This window comes from Mauremys reevesii, linkage group 3 (assembly GCF_016161935.1).
Source record: "Mauremys reevesii isolate NIE-2019 linkage group 3, ASM1616193v1, whole genome shotgun sequence".
Classification (NCBI taxonomy): Eukaryota; Metazoa; Chordata; order Testudines; family Geoemydidae; genus Mauremys; species Mauremys reevesii.
In genome coordinates, this window is record NC_052625.1 from 25,283,210 (window position 1) to 25,293,844 (window position 10,635).

A 10,635-nucleotide genomic window follows, 5' to 3' on the forward strand; every position below is an offset into this window, starting at 1 on the left:
ACCACCCAGGATCAGAGGGAGTGGAAAAGATTTAGCACTTTCTCTTCAGGTCCTCTGCTGAACACAGGTTAGCCAAACTTCAAAAGAAGTAAAACATTGGAAGGTGCTGTAGCAGCTTGTTTTGTCTCACAAAAGCCTCAGGACTGGCCTCACTTCTGAGAGCCACAAATTGAGACTTTAAAAAAAATCCTGGGACATTTTCATTAAAAACACAAGCGCTAAACAGCTGTGCTCTTCTCCTCCACAACACATCTGGAATTCCTGCAGTCACATCTATACTTACAGTAGCTGCCATTGAAGAAGAAAGGCAACTGTGGCACAAATAGCCTCAGAAGCCACTTTTGAAAACTTTAGCCTAAGTTTTCAAACCTATTTATTCATTCCAGTGAGGCACATGTAAATCAATAGATTTCAAATTCCTTTCAAGATTTAAAAAATAGATTGAGTAATTAGTTCTTATATCAAATTACAGCATGGTTCTAGGAAATGACATCTTTCCAGCTCAGGAGAAAACCTACCTGGAACAATAACTTGAAGGCATCCAAAGATGTTAAACTAAAATTGTTAATGATAACATTTTATGGGGTTGATGTTACCCTGAAGAGCTTGGCAAGTTTTTCCATACAGCTGACAGTTTATTCTGGCCAGGGTCCAAGAGAGCCTCATTTCTCTAACATCTGTGGGTTTGTTTTAATTGTACTTCTATTTATCATTTTGGGAGCCTTTAACTTCATTTTGTCTTCATATTTGATTAGTAAGTTAATGAGGAGACAGATGCTTCCCTCCATTTATGCTGATGAAGAGAAGCAAAGCAGGTGGGAAGGATGAAGGGGGTATGCTCCACAAAATGTTTTCTTCCCTCCTCCAAACCCCACTGCTAATGTACCAAGCAATAGGGGTTACACAGGTTGGGAAGAGCTGAAGATGGAGAACAGCTGCTCTGTATGCATGCTCCTCTTCTTATCAGCCTGGAAGTGAATGCAGCTTTACTACTCTCTCCATGGCTGCCTTCAGAGAGGTGCCTTGGGCATAGGTACTGGGGGATAACCAATGGAAGTATGGCTCCTGAGGGAGGTGAGTGGAAAGTCAGGGAGCACACAGAGTGCTCTGTTCCCATCACGACTATCCTGAGATCCGAGGAGATGGAACCAGGTTTCTGCATAGCACCTAAGAGTCCTCCCAGTGGCAGGTTACAAACGTTACACTCTTGAAGAGAAAATATGGAGGAAACTCCAAACTTGCTGACATTCCATTGTTCTTCTACCTTTCTGTTCCTCACCCCAGCATCTTCTCATTTGATCTCTGGCCTCAACGCTGTGAGTTAACAATTTCCATACAAGTTCTTGTAACAAGCTGATGAATTTGGGAAGATTTTTTTAACTGTATTAATTTGCACTGATAATTTTTATTAATCTTTTGAAGTGTTTTAGTAAAATTCAGTCTCTAAAATGTAATTTATTGGCACATTGCTTGGATGGTGAGCTCAACTAAGACACAATGTATTTCAGTTAATTCAGGGTTCATAGATCAAAAACTTCAATTTATTCCCCAAAGAGGTGCAGTGCTAGTTTTCCTCACCACTGTGCCAGTAGGCCATACATCTGGCCTGGAGAGACAGTTGGCCCAATTCTTGCTGCTCTGCACCACGTGTTTCAGTAACACCAGCACAAAGTGAGGGCAAAAAGCTAACAAATTCATGTTGCACTGGTGTAAATGACTACACAAGAAGCAGTCCAACAGGCCCACTATCTAAAAGTGAGGGTATAGTTCAGTTTCCATTCACATTCGTTCCTTCACTTCTCTGCTGAGATTTCCATGAAGCATGCCTGTTCATACAGATGAGCAACGTTCCCTTTAAGCTGCACAGCCGTGCGGCCATGCAGCAGGCTTTCAAGGCCATGCAGGGAGAGGTGCCCCTCCCCTGGCCAGGCCCAGGTCCACCGGAGCTGCCGGGGAGAGGAGCCCCTCCCTCGGCCCAGCCCAGTCCCGCCAGAGCTGTCAAGGAGAGGAGCCCCTCCCTCGCCCCGGCCCAGGCCTGCCGGAGCTGCCACAGCTGGGGAGAGATGCCTGTCACCTGCCCCCAAACTGCTGTGGTGAGAGAGGGCTGGTAGGGAGTCCTCTCTCCCCACTGCAGCACTAGGGCAGCCTGCACGCCAAACTCCTCATCCCTGGCCCCACCCCAGAGCCTTCACCCCTAGCCGGAGTCATCACCCCCTGCACCAACCCTCTGCCCCAGCCCTGAGCCCTCTCCTGTACCTCAAACCCCTCATCCCTAGCCCCACCGGAGAGCCCACACCCCCATCCAGAGCCCTAATCCCCCCACACCCCAACCCTCTGTCCTAGCCCTGAGTCTCCTCCTGCACCGCAATCCCCTCATCCTTGGCCCCACCCCAGAGACCATACCCCCAGCCAGAGCCCTCACCTCCGCCCCACACTCCAATCCTCTGCCCCAGCCCTGAGCCCACTCCCACACGCCGAATCCCTCGGCCCCGCCCCCACCACATGAATTTTGTTATGTGCACCAATATGGAGGTGATATGTGATACATCACCTTCATATCGGTGCACAAAACAAAATTCATTCCACACATGGACGTGAAAAATTAGAGGGAACATGGCAGACGACAATTGTATCTGTTTCAATATGCACACGTATCCACTCAGAACTGGACTAATAGCCCTTACTCAGGGGTGAGCTGGAGCCGGTTTGCACCGGTTCGCGCGAACCGGTTGTTAAATTTAGAAGCGGTTTTAGAACCGCTTGTTAACTGGCTTCCCTGCGAGGGAAGCTTTGATGGGCTCTGGCCGGGAAGCCTGTAATTCCTCCTCCCGGCCGCCGGGGGGCGCTGCGCTGCGCTGCGGGAGGCATGTGAGCTGCCTCCTGGCCCTGTTGCTGCTGCTGCTCCTCGGACCTCTGGCCCTGGGGCTCCTGCTGCTGCCTGGTGGGTCCCCGGCTGCGTCCTGCTGCTCGGGCTGCTCCCAGCCACTCCCCCCGTGTGAGTGTCTGCACCCCTCCCCTGCTCCCCCTGCCTGCACCCCCCCGCCGCAGCCAGCCCCTGTCACCCTGCCCCCAGCCCCCTGTCTGCACCCCTTGCCCTGCCACCCTCATTGCACCCCCTGCCCTGCCACCCTCCCCTGCCCACAGCCAGCCCCTGTCTGCACCCCCTGCCCTGCCTCCCTCCCCTGCCTGCAGCCCGCCCCTGTGTGCACCCCCTGCCTGCAGCCAGCCCCTGTCTGCACCCCCTGCCACAGCCACCCCCATTGCACCCCTGCCGCAGCCAGCCCCTGTCTGCGCCACCCCATTGCCCCCTGCCCTCCCGCCCGCTGCCCCTGCCTGCAGCCACCTCCTGCTACCAGCCGCTCTCCAGGTGTGAGTGTCTGCACCCCCCCTGCTCCCTCCCCTGCCCACAGCTGCCCCCTGCCACCCTCCCCGCCCGCCGCCTCTGCCCGCCCTGCCCCCAGCCAGCCCCTGTCTGCACCACCTGGCCAGAGCCAGCCCCTGCCATCCATCCTGCCACATCCCCTGCCTCCTGCCACAGCCCCTGCCCCCCCTCCTGCCACAGCCCCTGCCCCCTGCCAGCCCTTGCCACCCTCCCCCGCCCGCAGCCAGCACTTGCCACCCCCCGCCATCCGTCCTGCCCACAGCCAGCCCCGCCCCGGCCCCGAGCCAGCCCCTGCCCAGAGCCAGCCCCTGCCATCTTTCCTGCCCCCTGCCACAGTCCCTGCCCGCAGCCAGCCCCTGCCCACAGCCCCTGCCACCCCCCTGACCCCTGCCACAGCTCCTTTTCCCGCCACAGCCTGTCTGCACCACCTGCCCACAGTCAGCTCCTGTTGCAGCCTGCCCGTGTCACACTCCCTGCCTCCAGCTAGCCCTGCCCCACACCCCTGTCTGCAGCCAGCCCCATGTCCACTGGTGCCCTGCACTTCTCAGGGCACTTGCCCTGCACTTCTCAGGGCACTAACCCTGCACACCTGCTTCAATGAGGGGGGGCAGGGAGCAGCTGGGACCCACACATGTGCACACCCTAGGGTGACCAGACAGCAAGTGTGAAAAATTGGGACAGGGATGAGGGGTAATAGGAGCCTATATAAGAAAAAGACCCAAACATTGAGACTGTCCCTATAAAATTGGGACATCTGTTCACCCTAGCACACCCCAAGGGAGTGGCGGGGACCCACACATGTGACATGGAGCTCATTTCTAGTTCAGGCCCATCTTTTTAAAAAAGAACTTTAGGTAGGGTTAACATACATCTGTATTTTCCCAGAGATGTCAGGCTTTTAGGTTCTTAAATCGCTGTCTGGGTGGTAAATTTTAAAAATTCCTCCCGGGAAAATGCGGACGTATGGCAACACTATTGGTACAAAAAAATCCATACTGTGGCACATCCCTTAAATCAGAACTTTTTATAGGGAACCAGTTGTTAAGATTTTAGCAGCTCATCACTGCCCTTACTCCACATGGGCAACCAAACCACATTGCATAGTAACAATTTTCAGCCACTTTGACTGACTACTTGGATTCAAACTAGAGGTGAAATGTTCCATATCCTGTCATCAGTCCCCTGACACACAAGACATAGTATTTTTATTCTTTGCAGACCCAAAGTATTGTTTTTTGAACTGGTCTATTTCATGATGAGGTCATTATCTCTTGTATATAATATTGTTATGCATAGCTTATTTTTGCATAGGTTTGTAAAATTGAATTTTAAATAAAATTACTCCATAGCAAAAGTCAGTGGGAGAGATCCTTAGCTAGTTACAGCAGCATAACTCCACTGAGTTCAGTGGAGCGGTGTCCATTGGCATCAGTAGAGAATTTGGCCCTATATGTTTTGTGTGTGGATAGCTAAAATGAAGCATTGCCCCCCTTCTTCACAGGCATAGTGTTTTGTAAGTAGGCTCTGCCATTCCAATGAATACCCACAAATGTGGCATTTGCTAACATCTTTGTTTATAGTCCTATCAAAACTGTGATACAGAGATGGCTCAGAAGTTCACCTGAAGGGCACAGTTTAAAATGCACATAGAAGCAGACTCTTAGCAAAGCCATTGACAGTTTAAGGCTGTGCATCCTGGAAGGATTCCTGAGTAGCAAGTGCCGCAGATCAGCCATTTTTGGGGTGGGGGAATTAGAAATACACATAGCAGGAATTGAGTTCATTTGAAGTTCAGATTTATCACTGTTTTGAGAGTTAAATGCACAGAAGTAATATACACATAAGATCCAGGCTAACTTAAGTGTTGTCCTTAAAATAGGAAGCTATGGTTTGGAGGGGACAAACCCATGTAATAACCATTCTCCAGAGATCCTTCAAATGCAGCAGCTGCTCTTGGAATCTGAATTTGCACACCCTGTTCAGTCAGTCACTCAGAAGAAGGGATGGGGGGCTTTCCAAGGTACAAAATAATCAGCTTTCTCCTGTAAAGGCACAGAAACTTTTCAAGGATATTGGTCTGAAATGGTCCCAATACTTCTGTACATCTTTAAGAGTGTGCTCCCCCCCCTCATCAATTTTAAGTACAGCTTTGAAAATTGTATATGCAAACAAGAGATTAGAGCTGGTTGGAAAATGGAATACTTTGTCCGCAGAAAATTTGACAAATGAAAAAAAGGTCTTCTATCCATTGAAATTGTCACTGACTTTTTGTTGAATTAACCAAAAAAACGCAAAAATTGGTGTTTGGCTAAACAATTTTGATTTTCACTTTTCTGGTAAAGAAAGGACCACTTTGTGAGGAAAGCAAACACCTTCCATGAAAATTTTCATTTTACCAAAAAACCCAATCTTCCATCAAAAAAACAAAAAAAAGTTGAGAGAAAATGTTTGACCAGCCTTACAAAGGTATTTTATGGTGGGGGGGAAAGAAGAAAAGGTAAATAGTATGTTGGCTAAAATGGTTTATTTGTAGCTAATGTTGCAGATGTCATGTAGGTTTACTGCAAAGAGCTCTACAGCTGCCTTCCTCTTTAAGCTATTCAGCAATTGCAACTAGTGTAGACTGAAACTGCCCACTAATAAATAGACTTGTTCACACTTACTGTCTTCATTGATCTGGCACAGATACGACTGGTTGGAGTTTAGTTTAGCAATTCTGATGATGTTACACAAGAGGGATAGAGTCTGAAGCTAGTCTTAGACATGTGGGTCCTGCCAGGTTAACAGAAGTAAACAGCAATTAACACTCATTTTGTCAACATAATCTGAATATACCTAGGGAGAAGATCAGTTGAATAAGACAGTGCCATTTTTATATAGTAATTTTTCATAGAAAAGCAATATATTAAGCTAGTTAAGGAAAACCCACATAAGAAAGGCAGCAAGTAGCAGATAGTAAAGTAGCTTGAGACTCAGTGAAAAGAGAAGATTTACAGTAAGGAAAGGACAAAATGAAAGTAACGTGACAAAGAAGATTTTAAGTTCCATGTTAGTGGGGATTTTGTCAAGCAGCAATAAACTTAGTAATGAAATCTAAAAAGATTATAGAGGGCCTGTGATGGCAGAAATTAGACAATGTCTAGACAATGCCTGTGCAGATGGTAATAGTGAAACCATGGGGACTGTGGTAGACATTAGAGAAATAAATAGAGAAAATAAGGAAAACATTTTAGCCCTCACAATCAAGATGGTTAGTCCTGCTGAAAATAAAGATCACTCTGGGAATTCATGGGGAAATTTACTGACGTTAAATGCTTGAAGAAAGATCACCATGCTGTCTAAACTGACAAAGATAGCCTTAAGCAGTCAAAATACAGGGTCTTCAGGGATTAGAGACGAGAAAAAATTACAATTGCCAGAAAGTGTAGTGTTCTAATATGGGCTAGCTACCTTTCAATTTGCAGTGCCTGCTGTTGGGGTATGTGGTTTACAGGCATCAGAGACCAAGAAGGGGAAACAAACAAATCTGTGAGCAGGTGAGTGTGAATTGCCTCTGACTTCTCCCATTGTAGTGTGTTAATTCTCCCAGTGACTTCCTGCACTGGCCTGGCATGTGTAAGAGAATTTGTGCCAAATTTTGCAACAAATTTTAGAAATGATCAAGATTATTGATACTGAAACTGAAAGAGGATGATCCATGAATCCTATCATTCTATCCGTCTGTCTGCCTAGGTAGTATCATCACTGTATCAGAGTTCTTTTACTCTGTATCTTTCTCTCTCGATTCCATTCTGATTCTAGAATACGGTCAAATGACATAGCAACTGCCAATTGTACTGACAGTTTGGCAAGTGGTGGCCTATTTGATACCTGTTGTCATGTCATATTCAATAATACTCTGAAAATTTTCATTCTCCAGGCACCACTAAAATACTCACTAACAAACATATATAAATGGAAGGAATGCCATACTTGAAAAAAAAGGTTTACAAGCAACTGGAAAGGCAACTCAAGAGACTGTTAAATTACACTGCTCTACAGCCAAAATGCTTCTGAAATAAATGTAGTCTAACTTTACTAATTCTGGGTCACTGAGAACGAAAATGATGCTTAAAATTGTTGATTGGCTCTAGTTTTCAACATATGCTATTGGGTCAGTATATACGACCCTTGACTTGGGAATAGCGGAGGATAAGTGAGTTATAAAGGGAAGGGATTTCAATTTAAACAAGAAATGACTAAAATACATCTTTGACTGGATCTATGAATAAATCTATGACTGGGTTTGGACAGTACTTGCTTTTTAGGCAAAACAATGAATGATGCAATCTGAAGCTGGTATTGAGTCATACATGATATGAATTGCATCATGTTATTCCTAGAAGTCATGGATGATGCAATCATAATGAAGCTTACATCACTCTGCTGAACAAATTGCCCTACATCAGCTCTAGAACTCATACAGTGTCATGCTCTCTTATTCGTCAGTGTTTGATTTTGCAAAGGGACACATTTCTGTTTAGCCAAAGTGAGCAGAGATGCCTCGTACTTGTGTGAACAGTGCAGATAACTTCTGCTATGTTTGTGGTGAAGTGACTTTTGCATCACAAAAGCGCAGTATAACCACTATGGTTAAGAAAGCCTATCACATTTATTTTGGCTGCAAAATTGGAGATCAGGACAAGAGGTGGGCCCCACACATATGCTGCAACAGTTGTGCAACAAGTCTTCGCCAGTGGTTGAACAGGAAAGGGAAATCTATGCCTTTTGCAGTGCCCATGATTTGGAGAGAGCCAACAGATCATACCAGCAATTGTTACTTCTGCATGGTGCCTCCAGTTGGGAAAGGTGTGTCAAAGAAGAAAAAGTGGACTGTGCATTATCCAAACATTCCATCAGCTATACGCCCAGTACCCCATGGAGAAGGACTGCCGGTACCTGATGCACCAGAATCATTCTCACTTGAGTCAGACGAGAAAGAGGAAGAGGATGAAACTTCTGGTCCTGAACCATCAATGTCACAGGACCCACCTTTTCTCCCATCCTCCTCCTCTGAACCACACCTCATAACACAAGGTGAACTGAATGACCTTGTCAGGGATTTGGAACTACCCAAGAGTAAGGCAGAGCTGTTGGACTCCAGACTACAGCAGTGGAATCTCCTGGCAGGTGATGTTAGGGTTTCCATATTCCGTGACCGTCAAAAGGGTCTTGTCCCATTCTTCTTCATGGAAGGTGATCTTGTAGCCTGCAACAACATCGATGGTGTGATGGCAGCCCTCAACATCGTTCATGATCCAGATGAGTGGACTCTGTTCATTGATTCATCGAAGACGAGTCTTAAAGCTGTTTTACTGCATAATGGCAATGTTTTGCCATCAATTCCAGTTGGTCATGCAGTCCATATGAAGGAAACCTATGACAACATGAAACAACTTTTGAGGTGCATAAACTATGACCAACATCAGTGGCAGCTTTGTGGCGATTTGAAGGTTGTTGCTTTCTTGCTTGGTCTGCAGACTGGATATACAAAGTACTGTTGTTTTCTCTGCGAATGGGATAGTTGTGCAAGAGATTCCCACTACATCAAGAAAGACTGGCCACTCCAACAGTCACTGGAGCCTGGGAGGAAAAGTGTTCAGCATCCACCACTTGTTGAATCAAGGAAGATTTTGTTACCACCCTTACACATCAAGCTGGGTCTGATGAAGAACTTTGTCAAGGCCATTGACAAAACACAAGCAGCTTTCAAGTACCTCCGTGGAAAATTTCCAAGGTTAAGTGAAGCTAAGATAAAGGAAGGTGTCTTTGTTGGTCCTCAGATTCGTGAACTTCTTCGAGATGATGCATTTGACCATGCACTGCGTGGCAAGGAAAAGACGGCATGGAAAGCCTTCCAGTTAGTGGCAATAAATTTTCTCGGAAACAACAAGGCAGACAACTGTTGGTGGAAAACCTCCTCAAGGCATACAAAAGCCTTGGTTGCAACATGTCACTAAAGAGACATTTTTTGCACTCTCATCTAGATTTTTTTCCACCGAACTGCGGAGCAGTGAGCGACGAGCATGGCGAGCGATTTCACCAGGACATTGCAACAATAGAGAAACGCTATCAGGGCAAATGGAGCCCACCAATGCTTGCAGACTATTGCTGGACAGTGACAAGAGATGCTCCATTTAATGAATACAAGAGACAAGCCAAGAAGCGCCGAGTAGACACTGAATAGGACTAAACTATGTACATAATAGTTTTTTGCCTTTTGTTTCATAATAAATTTTAGTTAGATAACCCTTTTGCTGATTTTTAAAGTGTTACATAAACAGGACAGGTGAAATATTATCATGTAAAGCAACCATAAACACATGAAAAGACCTAGGTTTACAATTTATGATTAAAACTCTACTATCTACACAATATACATAGACATAAAATGTAAAAACTTAAATACCTTAGAAACAGTAGCCAATCAGTTGTTTTAATTGTCATATTTGAATTCAGCACATCAAAATACATAATAAATAGCACATTTTATCTCTGAAGCAGACGACTTCTCAAAAATTGTAGACCAGTGTTATTAGTATTGAGCCGCATGGATCATTTGTCTCTTCATGATACAAACTCTTTTGTCATGCTGCTGATTCCCATCATCAGGACAAATTCCTTAAATATCTAATTAAGCTGTGTGTGATATCTTAGGTAACTGAAGTATTCCAAGAAGCACTAGCCTCATATTACACATTGTTGTAACATTCTGTATGGTACAGTATTGCAGTCACATGCATATTATTGGTGTGTTCATTATTTGAGTTTATTGCTTAAATTAAGATAGATGTGTGTAATTTTCCAAAGAAGTATGCTAGCTGCATACACGACCTCTGTGTTCCCAGGGCTGGATGTACCTAATTTCTGGGCATCACAAGCATAGCTAAGAGTATTGAAGCCCAAGTGGAATTTTCAGACTCAATAAGGGGCCATCTGGTAGAGTTACATGGATAAAAATTAAGCATAATCAATGCTAGTAGATACTGATCCAGTTTTGGTCAAGGTGCCAGGGCATCACTGGAAGAGCTGCCTGTAGAGAGCTTCTTATACAGAAGAAAAAGTTGGAGAAATAACAGGTTATTGATTGTGATTCAAAGTTGAAATTCATCCAAAAAAGTGAGTTAGGATATAGGGGAAAGGGAGTGGGAGTGCACATTTCAAAGCAGCAACTACAGCAGGATGAGAAATAAAAGTGGATCTAATCCAGAAAC

General features: G+C 45.5%; 1 long non-coding RNA gene across 1 annotated transcript; it reads right to left on the minus strand.

The window, feature by feature from the left end:
* Window positions 1-5,210: 5,210 nt before the first annotated feature.
* LOC120400210 lies at window positions 5,211-7,134 on the minus strand. Its single transcript, XR_005595601.1, has 3 exons — window positions 6,833-7,134; window positions 6,046-6,154; window positions 5,211-5,424 (listed from the first exon to the last, which is right to left on the minus strand). It is a non-coding gene; the product is annotated as an uncharacterized LOC120400210 (long non-coding RNA).
* Window positions 7,135-10,635: the final 3,501 nt, after the last annotated feature.